Raw genomic sequence first — 19451 nt, forward strand, 5'->3', positions numbered from 1 at the left:
GATAGCGGTGTAGATATTTCCATGTTCATACAGATAGCGGTGCTGATATTTCCATGTTTATACAGGCAGCGGTGTAGATATTTCCATGTTTATACAGATAGCGGTTTAGATATTTCCTTCTTAATACAGATGGCGGTGTAGATATTTATTTGTTCATACAGATGGCGGTGCAGATATTTCCTTGTTCATACAGATGGCGGTGTAGATATTTCCATGGTTATAGATATAGCGGTGTAGTTATTTCCATGTGTAAAGAGATTGCTGTGTAGATATTTCCATGTATATGCAGATAGCTTTGTAGATATTTCCATTTTCATGCAGATAGCGGTGTAGATATTTCCATGTTCAAACAGATAGCGGTGTAGATATTTCCATGTTCATTCAGATAGCTTTGTAGATATTTCCATGTTCATACAGATAGCGGTGTAGATATTTCCATGTTCATACAGATAGCGGTGTAGATATTTCCATGTTCATACAGATAGCAGTGCTGATATTTCCATGTTTATACAGGTAGCAGTGTAGATATTTCCATGGTTATACAGATAGCGGTGTAGATATTTCCCTGTTTATACAGATAGCGGTGTAGATATTTCCATGTTTATTCAGATAGCGGTGGAGATATATCCATCTTAATACAGATGGCGGTGTAGATATTTATATGTTCATACAGATGGCGGTGCAGATATTTCCATGTTCATACAGATGGCGGTGTAGATATTTCCATGTTCATACAAATAGTGGTGTAGTTATTTCCATGTGTAAAGAGATAGCTGTGTAGATATTTCCATGTATATGCAGATAGCAGTGTAGATATTTCCATTTTCATGGAGATAGCGGTGTAGATATTTCCATGTTCATTCAGATAGCTTTGTAGATATTTCCATTTTCATAGAGATAGCGGTGTAGATATTTCCATCTTCAAACAGATAGCGGTGTAGATATTTCCATGTTCATAAAGATAGCGGTGTAGATATTTCCATGTTTATACAGATAGCGGTGAAGATGTATGCATGTTTACACAGATAGCGGTGTAGATATTTCCATGTTCATAAAGATAGCGGTGTAGATATTTCCATGTTCATCCAGATGAATGTGTAGATATATCCATGTTCATACAGATGGCGGTGAAGATATTTCCATGTTCATACAGATAGCGGTGTAGTTATTTCCATGTGTAAAGAGATAGCTGTGTAGATATTTCCATGTATATGCAGATAGCTGTGTATATATTTCCATTTTCATGCAGATAGCGGTTTAAATATTTCCATGTTCAAACAGATACCGGTGTAGATATTTCCATGTTCATAGAGATAGCGGTGTAGACACTTCCATGTTCATATAGATAGATGGGCTGATATTTCCATGTTCATACAGAGAGCGGTGCTGATATTTCCATGTTTATACAGATAGCGGTATAGATATTTCCATGTTTATACAGATAGCGGTGTAGATATTTCCATGTTTATACAGATAGCGGTGTAGATATCTCCATCTTAATACAGATGGTGCTGTAGATATTTATATGTTCATACAGATGGCGGTGCAGATATTTCCATGTTCATACAGATAGCGGTGTAGTTATTTCCATGTGTAAAGAGATAGCTGTGTAGATATTTCCATGTATATGCAGATAGCTGTGTAGATATTTCCATTTTCATGCTTATAGCGGTTTAGATATTTCCATGTTCAAACAGATAGCGGTGTAGATATTTCCACGTTCATACAGATAGCGGTGTTGATATTTCCATGCTTATACAGATTGCGGTGAAGATGTATGCATGTTTACACTGATAGCGGTGTAGATATTTCCAGTTCATGCAGATAGCGGTGTAGATATTTCCATGTACATCCTGATGGCTGTGTAGATATATCCATGTTCATACAGATAGCGGTGTAGATATTTCCATGTTCATACAGATAGAGGTGTAGATATTTCCATGTTCATACAGATAGCGGTGTAGCTATTTCCATCTTCATACAGATAGCAGTGCAGCTATTTCCATGTTCATAGAGATAGCGGTGTAGATATTTCCATGTTCATACAGATAGCGGTGCTGATATTTCCATGTTTATACAGGTAGCGGTGTAGATATTTCCATGTTTATACAGATAGCGGTGTAGGTATTTCCATGTTTATACAGATAGCGGTGTAGATATCTCCAAGTTTATACAGATAGCGGTGTAGATATCTCCAACTTAATACAGATGGCGGTGTAGATATTTATATGTTTATACAGATGGCGGTGCAGATATTTCCATGTTCATACAGATGGCGGTGTAGATATTTCCGTGTTTATAGAGATAGCGGTGTAGGTATTTCCATGTGTAAAGAGATAGCTTTGTAGATATTTCCATGTATATGCAGATAGCTGTGTAGATATTTCTATTTTCAACTAGATAGCGGTTTAGATATTTCCATGTTCGTACAGATAGCGGTGTAGATATTTCCATGTTCATACAGATAGCGTTGTAGATATTTAAATGTTTATAAAGATAGCGGTGAAGATGTATGCATGTTTACACAGATATCGGTGTAGATATTTCCATGTTCATACAGATAGCTGTGTAGATATTTCCATGTTCATACAGATAGCAGTGCTTATATTTCCATGTTTATACAGGGAGCGGTGTAGATATGTCCATGTTTATACAGATAGCGGTGTAGATATTTCCATGTTTATACAGATAGCGGTGTAGATATTTCCATGTTTATTCAGATAGCGGTGGAGATATATCCATCTTAATACAGATGGCGGTGTAGATATTTATATGTTCATACAGATGGCGGTGCAGATATTTCCATGTTCATACAGATGGCGGTGTAGATATTTCCATGTTCATACAAATAGTGGTGTAGTTATTTCCATTTGTAAAGAGATAGCTGTGTAGATATTTCCATGTATATGCAGATAGCAGTGTAGATATTTCCATTTTCATGGAGATTGCGGTGTAGATATTTCCATGTTCATTCAGATAGCTTTGTAGATATTTCCATTTTCATAGAGATAGCGGTGTAGATATTTCCATCTTCAAACAGATAGCGGTGTAGATATTTCCATGTTCATAAAGATAGCGGTGTAGATATTTCCATGTTTATACAGATAGCGGTGAAGATGTATGCATGTTTACACAGATAGCGGTGTAGATATTTCCATGTTCATAAAGATAGCGGTGTAGATATTTCCATGTTCATCCAGATGAATGTGTAGATATATCCATGTTCATACAGATGGCGGTGAAGATATTTCCATGTTCATACAGATAGCGGTGTAGTTATTTCCATGTGTAAAGAGATAGCTGTGTAGATATTTCCATGTATATGCAGATAGCTGTGTATATATTTCCATTTTCATGCAGATAGCGGTTTAGATATTTCCATGTTCAAACAGATACCGGTGTAGATATTTCCATGTTCATAGAGATAGCGGTGTAGACACTTCCATGTTCATATAGATAGATGGGCTGATATTTCCATGTTCATACAGAGAGCGGTGCTGATATTTCCATGTTTATACAGATAGCGGTATAGATATTTCCATGTTTATACAGATAGCGGTGTAGATATTTCCATGTTTATACAGATAGCGGTGTAGATATCTCCATCTTAATACAGATGGTGCTGTAGATATTTATATGTTCATACAGATGGCGGTGCAGATATTTCCATGTTCATACAGATAGCGGTGTAGTTATTTCCATGTGTAAAGAGATAGCTGTGTAGATATTTCCATGTATATGCAGATAGCTGTGTAGATATTTCCATTTTCATGCTTATAGCGGTTTAGATATTTCCATGTTCAAACAGATAGCGGTGTAGATATTTCCACGTTCATACAGATAGCGGTGTTGATATTTCCATGCTTATACAGATTGCGGTGAAGATGTATGCATGTTTACACTGATAGCGGTGTAGATATTTCCAGTTCATGCAGATAGCGGTGTAGATATTTCCATGTACATCCTGATGGCTGTGTAGATATATCCATGTTCATACAGATAGCGGTGTAGATATTTCCATGTTCATACAGATAGTGGTGTAGATATTTCCATGTTCATACAGATAGCGGTGTAGCTATTTCCATCTTCATACAGATAGCAGTGCAGCTATTTCCATGTTCATAGAGATAGCGGTGTAGATATTTCCATGTTCATACAGATAGCGGTGCTGATATTTCCATGTTTATACAGGTAGCGGTGTAGATATTTCCATGTTTATACAGATAGCGGTGTAGGTATTTCCATGTTTATACAGATAGCGGTGTAGATATCTCCAAGTTTATACAGATAGCGGTGTAGATATCTCCAACTTAATACAGATGGCGGTGTAGATATTTATATGTTTATACAGATGGCGGTGCAGATATTTCCATGTTCATACAGATGGCGGTGTAGATATTTCCGTGTTTATAGAGATAGCGGTGTAGGTATTTCCATGTGTAAAGAGATAGCTTTGTAGATATTTCCATGTATATGCAGATAGCTGTGTAGATATTTCTATTTTCAACTAGATAGCGGTTTAGATATTTCCATGTTCGTACAGATAGCGGTGTAGATATTTCCATGTTCATACAGATAGCGTTGTAGATATTTAAATGTTTATAAAGATAGCGGTGAAGATGTATGCATGTTTACACAGATATCGGTGTAGATATTTCCATGTTCATACAGATAGCTGTGTAGATATTTCCATGTTCATACAGATAGCAGTGCTGATATTTCCATGTTTATACAGGGAGCGGTGTAGATATGTCCATGTTTATACAGATAGCGGTGTAGATATTTCCATGTTTATACAGATAGCGGTGTAGATATTTCCATGTTTATACAGATAGCGGTGTAGATATCTCCTTCTTAATACAGATGGCGGTGTAGATATTTATATGTTCATACAGATGGCGGTGCGGATATTTCCATGTTCATACAGATGGCTGTGTAGATATTTCCATGTTTACAGAGATAGCGGTGTAGTTATTTCCATGTGTAAAGAGATAGCTGTGTAGATATTTCCATGTGTATGCAGATAGCTGTGTAGATATTTCCATTTTCATGCAGACAGCGGTGTAGATGTTTCCATGTTCAAACAGATAGCGGTGTAGATATTTCCATGTTCATACAGATAGCGGTGTAGATATTTCCATGTTCATACAGATAGCGGTGCTGATATTTCCATGTTTATACAGGCAGCGGTGTAGATATTTCCATGTTTATACAGATAGCGGTTTAGATATTTCCTTCTTAATACAGATGGCGGTGTAGATATTTATTTGTTCATACAGATGGCGGTGCAGATATTTCCTTGTTCATACAGATGGCGGTGTAGATATTTCCATGGTTATAGATATAGCGGTGTAGTTATTTCCATGTGTAAAGAGATAGCTGTGTAGATATTTCCATGTATATGCAGATAGCTTTGTAGATATTTCCATTTTCATGCAGATAGCGGTGTAGATATTTACATTTTCAAACAGATAGCGGTGTAGATATTTCCATGTTCATTCAGATAGCTTTGTAGTTATTTCCATGTTCATACAGATAGCGGTGTAGATATTTCCATGTTCATACAGATAGCGGTGTGGATATTTCCATGTTCATACAGAGAGCGGTGTAGATATTTCCATGTTCAAACAGATAGCGGTGCTGATATTTCCACGTTTATACAGGTAGAAGTGTGGATATTTCCATGGTTATACAGATAGCAGTGTAGATATTTCCCTGTTTATACAGATAGCGGTGTAGATATTTCCATGTTTATTCAGATAGCGGTGTAGATATATCCATCTTAATACAGATGGCGGTGTAGATATTTATATGTTCATACAGATGGCGGTGCAGATATTTCCATCTTCATACAGATGGCGGTGTAGATATTTCCATGTTCATACAGATAGCGGTGTAGTTATTTCCAAGTGTAAAGAGATAGCTGTGTAGATATTTCCATGTATATGCAGATAGCAGTGTAGATATTTCCATTTTCATGCAGATAGCGGTGTAGATATTTCCATGTTCAAACAGATAGCGGTGTAGCTATTTCCATGTGCATACAGATAGCAGTGTAGATATTTCCATGTTTATACAGATAGCGGTGTAGATATTTCCATGTTTATACAGATAGCGGTGAAGATCTATGCATGTTTACACAGATAGCGGAGTAGATATTTCCATGTTCATCCAGATGGCTGTGTAGATATTTCCATGTTCATACAGATAGCGGTGTAGCTATTTCCATGTTCTTACAGATAGCGGTGTAGATATTTCCATGTTCATACAGATAGCGGTGTAGATATTTCCATGTTCATACAGATAGCGGTGCTGATATTTCCATGTTTATACAGGCAGCGGTTTAGATATTTCAATGTTCATACAGATAGCGGTGTACATATTTCAATGTTGATACAGATAGCGGTTTAGATATTTCCTTCTTAATACAGACGGCGTTGTAGATATTTATATGTTCATACAGATGGCGGTGCAGATATTTCCAGGTTCATACAGATGGCGGTGTAGATATTTCCATGTTTATACAGATAGCGGAGTACTTATTTCCATGTGTTAAGAGATAGCTGTGTAGATATTTCCATGTGAATGCAGATAGCTGTGTAGATATTTCCATATTCATGCAGACAGCGGTGTAGATATTTCCATGTTCAAACAGATAGCGGTGTAGATATTTCCATGTTCGTACTGATAGCGGTGTAGATATTTCCATGTTCATACAGATAGCGGTGTAGATATTTCCATGTTAATACAGATAGCGGTGTAGATAATTCCATGTTCATACAGATAGCGGTGCTGATATTTCCATGTTTATACAGGTAGTGGTGTAGATATTTCCATGTTTATACAGATAGCGGTGTAGATATTTCCATGTTTATACAGATAGCGGTGTAGATATTTCCATTTTCATGCAGATAGCGGTATACATATTTCCATCTTCAAACAGATAGCGGTGTAGATATTTCCATGTTCATTCAGATAGCGGTGTAGATATTTCCATGTTTATACAGATAGCGGTGAAGTTGTATGCATGTTTAAACAGATAGCGGTGTGGATATTTCCATGTTCATCCAGAGGGCTGTGTAGATATATCCATGTTCATACAGATAGCGGTGTAGATATTTCCATGTTCATACTGATAGCGGTGTAGACATTTCCATGTTCATAGAGATAGCGGTGTAGATATTTCCATGTTCATACAGATAGCGGTGTGGATATTTCCATGTTCACACAGAGAGCGGTGCTGATATTTCCATGCTTATACATGTAGCGGTGTAGATATTTCCATGTTTATACAGATAGCGGTGTAGATATCTCCGTCTTAATACAGATGGCGGTGTAGATATTTATATGTTCATACAGATGGCGATGCAGATATTTCCATGTTCATACAGATGGCGGTGTAGATATTTCCATGTTCATACAGATAGCAGTGTAGCTATCTCCATGTTCAAACAGATAGCAGTGTAGATATTTCCATGTTCATACAGATAGCGGTGTAGATATCTCCATTTTCATACCGAGAGCGGTGCTGATATTTCCAAGTTTATACAGGCAGCGGTGTAGATATTTCCATGTTTATACAGATAGCGGTTTAGATATTTCCTTCTTAATACAGATGGCGGTGTAGATATTTATATGTTCATACAGATGGCGGTGCAGATATTTCCATGTTCATACAGATGGCGGTGTAGATATTTCCATGTTTATAGAGATAAGGAGTACTTATTTCCATGTGTTAAGAGATAGCTGTGTAGATATTTCCATGTGTATGCAGATAGCTGTGTAGATATTTCCATTTTCATGCAGACAGCGTTGTAGATATTTCCATGTTCAAACAGATAGCGGTGTAGATATTTCCATGTTCATACAGATAGCGGTGTAGATATTTCCATGTTCATACAGATAGCGGTGTAGATATTTCCATGTTCATACAGATAGCGGTGTAGATAATTCCATGTTCATACAGATAGCGGTGCTGATATTTGCATGTTTAGACAGTTAGTGGTGTAGATATTTCCATGTTTATACAGATAGCGGTGTAGATATTTCCATGTTTATACAGATAGCGGTGTAGAGATTTCCATGTTTATAGATATAGCGGTGTAGTTATTTCCATGTGTAAAGAGATAGCTGTGTAGATATTTCCATGTATATGCAGATAGCTTTGTAGATATTTCCATTGTCATGCAGATAGCGGTGTAGATATTTACATGTTCAAACAGATAGCGGTGTAGATATTTCCATGTTCATTCAGATAGCTTTGTAGATATTTCCATGTTCATACAGATAGCGGTGTAGATATTTCCATGTTCATACAGATAGCGGTGTAGATATTTCCATGTTCATACAGATAGCGGTGCTGATATTTCCATGTTTATACAGGTAGCAGTGTTGATATTTCCATGTTTATACAGATAGCGGTGTAGATATTTCCATGTTTATACAGATAGCGGTGTAGATATTTCCATGTTAATTCAGATAGCGGTGTAGATATCTCCATCTTAATACAGATGGCTGTGAAGATATTTATATGTTCATACAGATGGCGGTGCAGATATTTCCATGTTCATACAGATGGCGCTGTAGATATTTCCATGTTCATACAGATAGCGGTGTAGTTATTTCCATGCATAAAGAGATAGCTGTGTAGATATTTCCATGTATATGCAGATAGCTGTGTAGATATTTCCATTTTCATGCAGATAGCGGTGTATATATTTCCATCTTCAAACAGATAGCGGTGTAGATATTTCCATGTTCATACAGATAGCAATGTAGATATTTCCATGTTTATACAGATAGCGGTGAAGATGTATGCATGTTTACACAGATAGCTGTGTGGATATTTCCATGTTCATCCAGAGGGCTGTGTAGATATATCCATGTTCATACAGATAGCGGTGTAGATATTTCCATGTTCATACTGATAGCGGTGTAGACATTTCCATGTTCATACAGATAGCGGTGTAGATATTTCCATGTTCATACTGTTAGCGGTGCTGATATTTCCATGCTTATACAGGTAGCGGTGTAGATATTTACATGTTTATACAGATAGCGGTGTATACATTTCCATGTTTATACAGATAGCGGTGTAGATATTTCCATGTATATGCAGATAGCGGTGTAGATATCTCCATCTTAATACAGATGGCGGTGCAGATATTTATATGTTCATACAGATGGCGGTGCAGATATTTCCATGTTCATACAGATGGCGGTGTGGATATTTCCATGTTCATACAGATAGCGGTGTAGTTATTTCCATGTGTAAAGAGATAGCTGTGTAGATATTTCCATGTATATGCTGATAGCAGTGAAGATATTTCCATTTTCATACAGATAGCGGTGTAGATATTTCCATGTTCAAACAGATAGCGGTGTAGATATTTCCATGTTCATACAGATAGCGGTGTAGATATTTCCATGTTCATACAGATAGTGGTGTAGATATTTCCATGTTTATACAGATAGCGGTGAAGATGTATGCATGTTTACACAGATAGAGGTGTGGATATTTCCATGTTCATCCAGAGGGCTGTGTCGATATATCCATGTTCATCCAGATGGCTGTGTAGATATATCCATTTTCATACAGATGGCGGTGAAGGTATTTCCATGTTCATACAGAGAGCGGTGTAGATATCTCCATGTTCATACAGATAGCGGTGTAGATATTTCCATGTTCATACAGATAGCGGTGTAGATATTTCCATGTTCATACAGATAGCGGTGTAGATATGTCCATGTTCATACAGATAGCGGTGTAGATATTTCCATGTTCATACAGATAGCGGTTTAGATATTTCCGTGTTCAAACAGATAGCGGTGTAGATATTTCCAAGTTCATACAGATAGCGGTGTTGATATTTCCATGTTTATACAGATTGCAGTGAAGATGTATGCATGTTTACACAGATAGCGGTGTAGATATTTCCATGTTCATGCAGATAGCGGTGTAGATATTTCCATGTTCATCCAGATGGCTGTGTAGATATATCCATGTTCATAGAGATAGCGGTGTAGATATTTCCATGTTCCTACAGATAGTGGTGTAGATATTTCCATGTTCATACAGATAGCAGTGTATCTATTTCCATGTTCATACAGATGGCGGTGTAGATATTTCCATGTTCATACAGATAGCGGTGTAGTTATTTCCATGTGTAAAGAGATAGCTGTGTAGATATTTCCATGTATATGCAGATAGCTGTGTAGATATTTCTATTTTCATGCAGATAGCTGTTTAGATATTTCCATGTTCGTACAGATAGCGGTGTAGATATTTCCATGTTGATACAGATAGCGGTGTAGATATTTCCATGTTCATACAGATAGCTGTGTAGATATTTCCATGTTCATACAGATAGCAGTGCTGATATTTCCATGTTTATACAGGGAGCGGTGTAGATATGTCCATGTTTATACAGATAGCGGTGTAGATATTTCCATGTTTATACAGATAGCGGTGTAGATATTTCCATGTTTATACAGATAGCGGTGTAGATATCTCCTTCTTAATATAGATGGCGGTGTAGATATTTATATATTCATACAGATGGCGGTGCGGATATTTCCATGTTCATACAGATGGCGGTGTAGATATTTCCATGTTCATACAGATAGCGGTGTAGATATTTCCAAGTTCATACAGATAGCGGTGCTGATATTTCCATGTTTATACAGGCAGCGGTGTAGATATTTCCACGTTTACAGATAGCGGTTGAGATATTTCCTTCTTAATACAGATGGCGGTGTAGATATTTTATGTTCATACAGATGGCAGTGTAGATATTTCCATGTTGATACAGATAGCGGTGTAGATATTTCCATGTTCATACAGATAGCGGTGCTGATATTTCCATGTTTATACAGGCAGCGGTGTAGATATTTCCATGTTTATACAGATAGCGGTTTAGATATTTCCTTCTTAATACAGATGGCGGTGTAGATATTTATTTGTTCATACAGATGGCGGTGCAGATATTTCCTTGTTCATACAGATGGCGGTGTAGATATTTCCATGGTTATAGATATAGCGGTGTAGTTATTTCCATGTGTAAAGAGATTGCTGTGTAGATATTTCCATGTATATGCAGATAGCTTTGTAGATATTTCCATTTTCATGCAGATAGCGGTGTAGATATTTCCATGTTCAAACAGATAGCGGTGTAGATATTTCCATGTTCATTCAGATAGCTTTGTAGATATTTCCATGTTCATACAGATAGCGGTGTAGATATTTCCATGTTCATACAGATAGCGGTGTAGATATTTCCATGTTCATACAGATAGCAGTGCTGATATTTCCATGTTTATACAGGTAGCAGTGTAGATATTTCCATGGTTATACAGATAGCGGTGTAGATATTTCCCTGTTTATACAGATAGCGGTGTAGATATTTCCATGTTTATTCAGATAGCGGTGGAGATATATCCATCTTAATACAGATGGCGGTGTAGATATTTATATGTTCATACAGATGGCGGTGCAGATATTTCCATGTTCATACAGATGGCGGTGTAGATATTTCCATGTTCATACAAATAGTGGTGTAGTTATTTCCATGTGTAAAGAGATAGCTGTGTAGATATTTCCATGTATATGCAGATAGCAGTGTAGATATTTCCATTTTCATGGAGATAGCGGTGTAGATATTTCCATGTTCATTCAGATAGCTTTGTAGATATTTCCATTTTCATAGAGATAGCGGTGTAGATATTTCCATCTTCAAACAGATAGCGGTGTAGATATTTCCATGTTCATAAAGATAGCGGTGTAGATATTTCCATGTTTATACAGATAGCGGTGAAGATGTATGCATGTTTACACAGATAGCGGTGTAGATATTTCCATGTTCATAAAGATAGCGGTGTAGATATTTCCATGTTCATCCAGATGAATGTGTAGATATATCCATGTTCATACAGATGGCGGTGAAGATATTTCCATGTTCATACAGATAGCGGTGTAGTTATTTCCATGTGTAAAGAGATAGCTGTGTAGATATTTCCATGTATATGCAGATAGCTGTGTATATATTTCCATTTTCATGCAGATAGCGGTTTAGATATTTCCATGTTCAAACAGATACCGGTGTAGATATTTCCATGTTCATAGAGATAGCGGTGTAGACACTTCCATGTTCATATAGATAGATGGGCTGATATTTCCATGTTCATACAGAGAGCGGTGCTGATATTTCCATGTTTATACAGATAGCGGTATAGATATTTCCATGTTTATACAGATAGCGGTGTAGATATTTCCATGTTTATACAGATAGCGGTGTAGATATCTCCATCTTAATACAGATGGTGCTGTAGATATTTATATGTTCATACAGATGGCGGTGCAGATATTTCCATGTTCATACAGGTAGCGGTGTAGTTATTTCCATGTGTAAAGAGATAGCTGTGTAGATATTTCCATGTATATGCAGATAGCTGTGTAGATATTTCCATTTTCATGCTTATAGCGGTTTAGATATTTCCATGTTCAAACAGATAGCGGTGTAGATATTTCCACGTTCATACAGATAGCGGTGTTGATATTTCCATGCTTATACAGATTGCGGTGAAGATGTATGCATGTTTACACTGATAGCGGTGTAGATATTTCCAGTTCATGCAGATAGCGGTGTAGATATTTCCATGTACATCCTGATGGCTGTGTAGATATATCCATGTTCATACAGATAGCGGTGTAGATATTTCCATGTTCATACAGATAGTGGTGTAGATATTTCCATGTTCATACAGATAGCGGTGTAGCTATTTCCATCTTCATACAGATAGCAGTGCAGCTATTTCCATGTTCATAGAGATAGCGGTGTAGATATTTCCATGTTCATACAGATAGCGGTGCTGATATTTCCATGTTTATACAGGTAGCGGTGTAGATATTTCCATGTTTATACAGATAGCGGTGTAGGTATTTCCATGTTTATACAGATAGCGGTGTAGATATCTCCAAGTTTATACAGATAGCGGTGTAGATATCTCCAACTTAATACAGATGGCGGTGTAGATATTTATATGTTTATACAGATGGCGGTGCAGATATTTCCATGTTCATACAGATGGCGGTGTAGATATTTCCGTGTTTATAGAGATAGCGGTGTAGGTATTTCCATGTGTAAAGAGATAGCTTTGTAGATATTTCCATGTATATGCAGATAGCTGTGTAGATATTTCTATTTTCAACTAGATAGCGGTTTAGATATTTCCATGTTCGTACAGATAGCGGTGTAGATATTTCCATGTTCATACAGATAGCGTTGTAGATATTTAAATGTTTATAAAGATAGCGGTGAAGATGTATGCATGTTTACACAGATATCGGTGTAGATATTTCCATGTTCATACAGATAGCTGTGTAGATATTTCCATGTTCATACAGATAGCAGTGCTGATATTTCCATGTTTATACAGGGAGCGGTGTAGATATGTCCATGTTTATACAGATAGCGGTGTAGATATTTCCATGTTTATACAGATAGCGGTGTAGATATTTCCATGTTTATTCAGATAGCGGTGGAGATATATCCATCTTAATACAGATGGCGGTGTAGATATTTATATGTTCATACAGATGGCGGTGCAGATATTTCCATGTTCATACAGATGGCGGTGTAGATATTTCCATGTTCATACAAATAGTGGTGTAGTTATTTCCATGTGTAAAGAGATAGCTGTGTAGATATTTCCATGTATATGCAGATAGCAGTGTAGATATTTCCATTTTCATGGAGATAGCGGTGTAGATATTTCCATGTTCATTCAGATAGCTTTGTAGATATTTCCATTTTCATAGAGATAGCGGTGTAGATATTTCCATCTTCAAACAGATAGCGGTGTAGATATTTCCATGTTCATAAAGATAGCGGTGTAGATATTTCCATGTTTATACAGATAGCGGTGAAGATGTATGCATGTTTACACAGATAGCGGTGTAGATATTTCCATGTTCATAAAGATAGCGGTGTAGATATTTCCATGTTCATCCAGATGAATGTGTAGATATATCCATGTTCATACAGATGGCGGTGAAGATATTTCCATGTTCATACAGATAGCGGTGTAGTTATTTCCATGTGTAAAGAGATAGCTGTGTAGATATTTCCATGTATATGCAGATAGCTGTGTATATATTTCCATTTTCATGCAGATAGCGGTTTAGATATTTCCATGTTCAAACAGATACCGGTGTAGATATTTCCATGTTCATAGAGATAGCGGTGTAGACACTTCCATGTTCATATAGATAGATGGGCTGATATTTCCATGTTCATACAGAGAGCGGTGCTGATATTTCCATGTTTATACAGATAGCGGTATAGATATTTCCATGTTTATACAGATAGCGGTGTAGATATTTCCATGTTTATACAGATAGCGGTGTAGATATCTCCATCTTAATACAGATGGTGCTGTAGATATTTATATGTTCATACAGATGGCGGTGCAGATATTTCCATGTTCATACAGATAGCGGTGTAGTTATTTCCATGTGTAAAGAGATAGCTGTGTAGATATTTCCATGTATATGCAGATAGCTGTGTAGATATTTCCATTTTCATGCTTATAGCGGTTTAGATATTTCCATGTTCAAACAGATAGCGGTGTAGATATTTCCACGTTCATACAGATAGCGGTGTTGATATTTCCATGCTTATACAGATTGCGGTGAAGATGTATGCATGTTTACACTGATAGCGGTGTAGATATTTCCAGTTCATGCAGATAGCGGTGTAGATATTTCCATGTACATCCTGATGGCTGTGTAGATATATCCATGTTCATACAGATAGCGGTGTAGATATTTCCATGTTCATACAGATAGTGGTGTAGATATTTCCATGTTCATACAGATAGCGGTGTAGCTATTTCCATCTTCATACAGATAGCAGTGCAGCTATTTCCATGTTCATAGAGATAGCGGTGTAGATATTTCCATGTTCATACAGATAGCGGTGCTGATATTTCCATGTTTATACAGGTAGCGGTGTAGATATTTCCATGTTTATACAGATAGCGGTGTAGGTATTTCCATGTTTATACAGATAGCGGTGTAGATATCTCCAAGTTTATACAGATAGCGGTGTAGATATCTCCAACTTAATACAGATGGCGGTGTAGATATTTGTATGTTTATACAGATGGCGGTGCAGATATTTCCATGTTCATACAGATGGCGGTGTAGATATTTCCGTGTTTATAGAGATAGCGGTGTAGGTATTTCCATGTGTAAAGAGATAGCTTTGTAGATATTTCCATGTATATGCAGATAGCTGTGTAGATATTTCTATTTTCAACTAGATAGCGGTTTAGATATTTCCATGTTCGTACAGATAGCGGTGTAGATATTTCCATGTTCATACAGATAGCGTTGTAGATATTTAAATGTTTATAAAGATAGCGGTGAAGATGTATGCATGTTTACACAGATATCGGTGTAGATATTTCCATGTTCATACAGATAGCTGTGTAGATATTTCCATGTTCATACAGATAGCAGTGCTGATATTTCCATGTTTATACAGGGAGCGGTGTAGATATGTCCATGTTTATACAGATAGCGGTGTAGATATTTCCATGTTTATACAGATAGCGGTGTAGATATTTCCATGTTTATACAGATAGCGGTGTAGATATCTCCTTCTTAATACAGATGGCGGTGTAGATATTTATATGTTCATACAGATGGCGGTGCAGATATTTCCATGTTCATACAGATGGCTGTGTAGATATTTCCATGTTTACAGAGATAGCGGTGTAGTTATTTCCATGTGTAAAGAGATAGCTGTGTAGATATTTCCATGTGTATGCAGATAGCTGTGTAGATATTTCCATTTTCATGCAGACAGCGGTGTAGATGTTTCCATGTTCAAACAGATAGCGGTGTAGATATTTCCATGTTCATACAGATAGCGGTGTAGATATTTCCATGTTCATACAGATAGCGGTGCTGATATTTCCATGTTTATACAGGCAGCGGTGTAGATATTTCCATGTTTATACAGATAGCGGTTTAGATATTTCCTTCTTAATACAGATGGCGGTGTAGATATTTATTTGTTCATACAGATGGCGGTGCAGATATTTCCTTGTTCATACAGATGGCGGTGTAGATATTTCCATGGTTATAGATATAGCGGTGTAGTTATTTCCATGTGTAAAGAGATAGCTGTGTAGATATTTCCATGTATATGCAGATAGCTTTGTAGATATTTCCATTTTCATGCAGATAGCGGTGTAGATATTTACATTTTCAAACAGATAGCGGTGTAGATATTTCCATGTTCATTCAGATATCTTTGTAGTTATTTCCATGTTCATACAGATAGCGGTGTAGATATTTCCATGTTCATACAGATAGCGGTGTGGATATTTCCATGTTCATACAGAGAGCGGTGTAGATATTTCCATGTTCAAACAGATAGCGGTGCTGATATTTCCACGTTTATACAGGTAGAAGTGTGGATATTTCCATGGTTATACAGATAGCAGTGTAGATATTTCCCTGTTTATACAGATAGCGGTGTAGATATTTCCATGTTTATTCAGATAGCGGTGTAGATATATCCATCTTAATACAGATGGCGGTGTAGATATTTATATGTTCATACAGATGGCGGTGCAGATATTTCCATCTTCATACAGATGGCGGTGTAGATATTTCCATGTTCATACAGATAGCGGTGTAGTTATTTCCAAGTGTAAAGAGATAGCTGTGTAGATATTTCCATGTATGTGCAGATAGCAGTGTAGATATTTCCATTTTCATGCAGATAGCGGTGTAGATATTTCCATGTTCAAACAGATAGCGGTGTAGCTATTTCCATGTGCATACAGATAGCAGTGTAGATATTTCCATGTTTATACAGATAGCGGTGTAGATATTTCCATGTTTATACAGATAGCGGTGAAGATCTATGCATGTTTACACAGATAGCGGAGTAGATATTTCCATGTTCATCCAGATGGCTGTGTAGATATTTCCATGTTCATACAGATAGCGGTGTAGCTATTTCCATGTTCTTACAGATAGCGGTGTAGATATTTCCATGTTCATACAGATAGCGGTGTAGATATTTCCATGTTCATACAGATAGCGGTGCTGATATTTCCATGTTTATACAGGCAGCGGTTTAGATATTTCAATGTTCATACAGATAGCGGTGTACATATTTCAATGTTGATACAGATAGCGGTTTAGATATTTCCTTCTTAATACAGACGGCGTTGTAGATATTTATATGTTCATACAGATGGCGGTGCAGATATTTCCAGGTTCATACAGATGGCGGTGTAGATATTTCCATGTTTATACAGATAGCGGAGTACTTATTTCCATGTGTTAAGAGATAGCTGTGTAGATATTTCCATGTGAATGCAGATAGCTGTGTAGATATTTCCATATTCATGCAGACAGCGGTGTAGATATTTCCATGTTCAAACAGATAGCGGTGTAGATATTTCCATGTTCGTACTGATAGCGGTGTAGATATTTCCATGTTCATACAGATAGCGGTGTAGATATTTCCATGTTAATACAGATAGCGGTGTAGATAATTCCATGTTCATACAGATAGCGGTGCTGATATTTCCATGTTTATACAGGTAGTGGTGTAGATATTTCCATGTTTATACAGATAGCGGTGTAGATATTTCCATGTTTATACAGATAGCGGTGTAGATATTTCCATTTTCATGCAGATAGCGGTATACATATTTCCATCTTCAAACAGATAGCGGTGTAGATATTTCCATGTTCATTCAGATAGCGGTGTAGATATTTCCATGTTTATACAGATAGCGGTGAAGTTGTATGCATGTTTAAACAGATAGCGGTGTGGATATTTCCATGTTCATCCAGAGGGCTGTGTAGATATATCCATTTTCATACAGATAGCGGTGTAGATATTTCCATGTTCATACTGATAGCGGTGTAGACATTTCCATGTTCATAGAGATAGCGGTGTAGATATTTCCATGTTCATACAGATAGCGGTGTGGATATTTCCATGTTCACACAGAGAGCGGTGCTGATATTTCCATGCTTATACATGTAGCGGTGTAGATATTTCCATGTTTATACAGATAGCGGTGTAGATATCTCCGTCTTAATACAGATGGCGGTGTAGATATTTATATGTTCATACAGATGGCGATGCAGATATTTCCATGTTCATACAGATGGCGGTGTAGATATTTCCATGTTCATACAGATAGCAGTGTAGCTATCTCCATGTTCAAACAGATAGCAGTGTAGATATTTCCATGTTCATACAGATAGCGGTGTAGATATCTCCATTTTCATACCGAGAGCGGTGCTGATATTTCCAAGTTTATACAGGCAGCGGTGTAGATATTTCCATGTTTATACAGATAGCGGTTTAGATATTTCCTTCTTAATACAGATGGCGGTGTAGATATTTATATGTTCATACAGATGGCGGTGCAGATATTTCCATGTTCATACAGATGGCGGTGTAGATATTTCCATGTTTATAGAGATAAGGAGTACTTATTTCCATGTGTTAAGAGATAGCTGTGTAGATATTTCCATGTGTATGCAGATAGCTGTGTAGATATTTCCATTTTCATGCAGACAGCGTTGTAGATATTTCCATGTTCAAACAGATAGCGGTGTAGATATTTCCATGTTCATACAGATAGCGGTGTAGATATTTCCATGTTCATACAGATAGCGGTGTAGATATTTCCATGTTCATACAGATAGCGGTGTAGATAATTCCATGTTCATACAGATAGCGGTGCTGATATTTGCATGTTTAGACAGTTAGTGGTGTAGATATTTCCATGTTTATACAGATAGCGGTGTAGATATTTCCATGTTTATACAGATAGCGGTGTAGAGATTTCCATGTTTATAGATATAGCGGTGTAGTTATTTCCATGTGTAAAGAGATAGCTGTGTAGATATTTCCATGTATATGCAGATAGCTTTGTAGATATTTCCATTGTCATGCAGATAGCGGTGTAGATATTTAGATGTTCAAACAGATAGCGGTGTAGATATTTCCATGTTCATTCAGATAGCTTTGTAGATATTTCCATGTTCATACAGATAGCGGTGTAGATATTTCCATGTTCATACAGATAGCGGTGTAGATATTTCCATGTTCATACAGATAGCGGTGCTGATATTTCCATGTTTATACAGGTAGCAGTGTTGATATTTCCATGTTTATACAGATAGCGGTGTAGATATTTCCATGTTTATACAGATAGCGGTGTAGATATTTCCATGTTAATTCAGATAGCGGTGTAGATATCTCCATCTTAATACAGATGGCGGTGAAGATATTTATATGTTCATACAGATGGCGGTGCAGATATTTCCATGTTCATACAGATGGCGCTGTAGATATTTCCATGTTCATACAGATAGCGGTGTAGTTATTTCCATGCATAAAGAGATA

This window comes from Gorilla gorilla, chromosome 18 (assembly GCF_029281585.2).
Source record: "Gorilla gorilla gorilla isolate KB3781 chromosome 18, NHGRI_mGorGor1-v2.1_pri, whole genome shotgun sequence".
Lineage (NCBI taxonomy): Eukaryota > Metazoa > Chordata > Mammalia > Primates > Hominidae > Gorilla > Gorilla gorilla.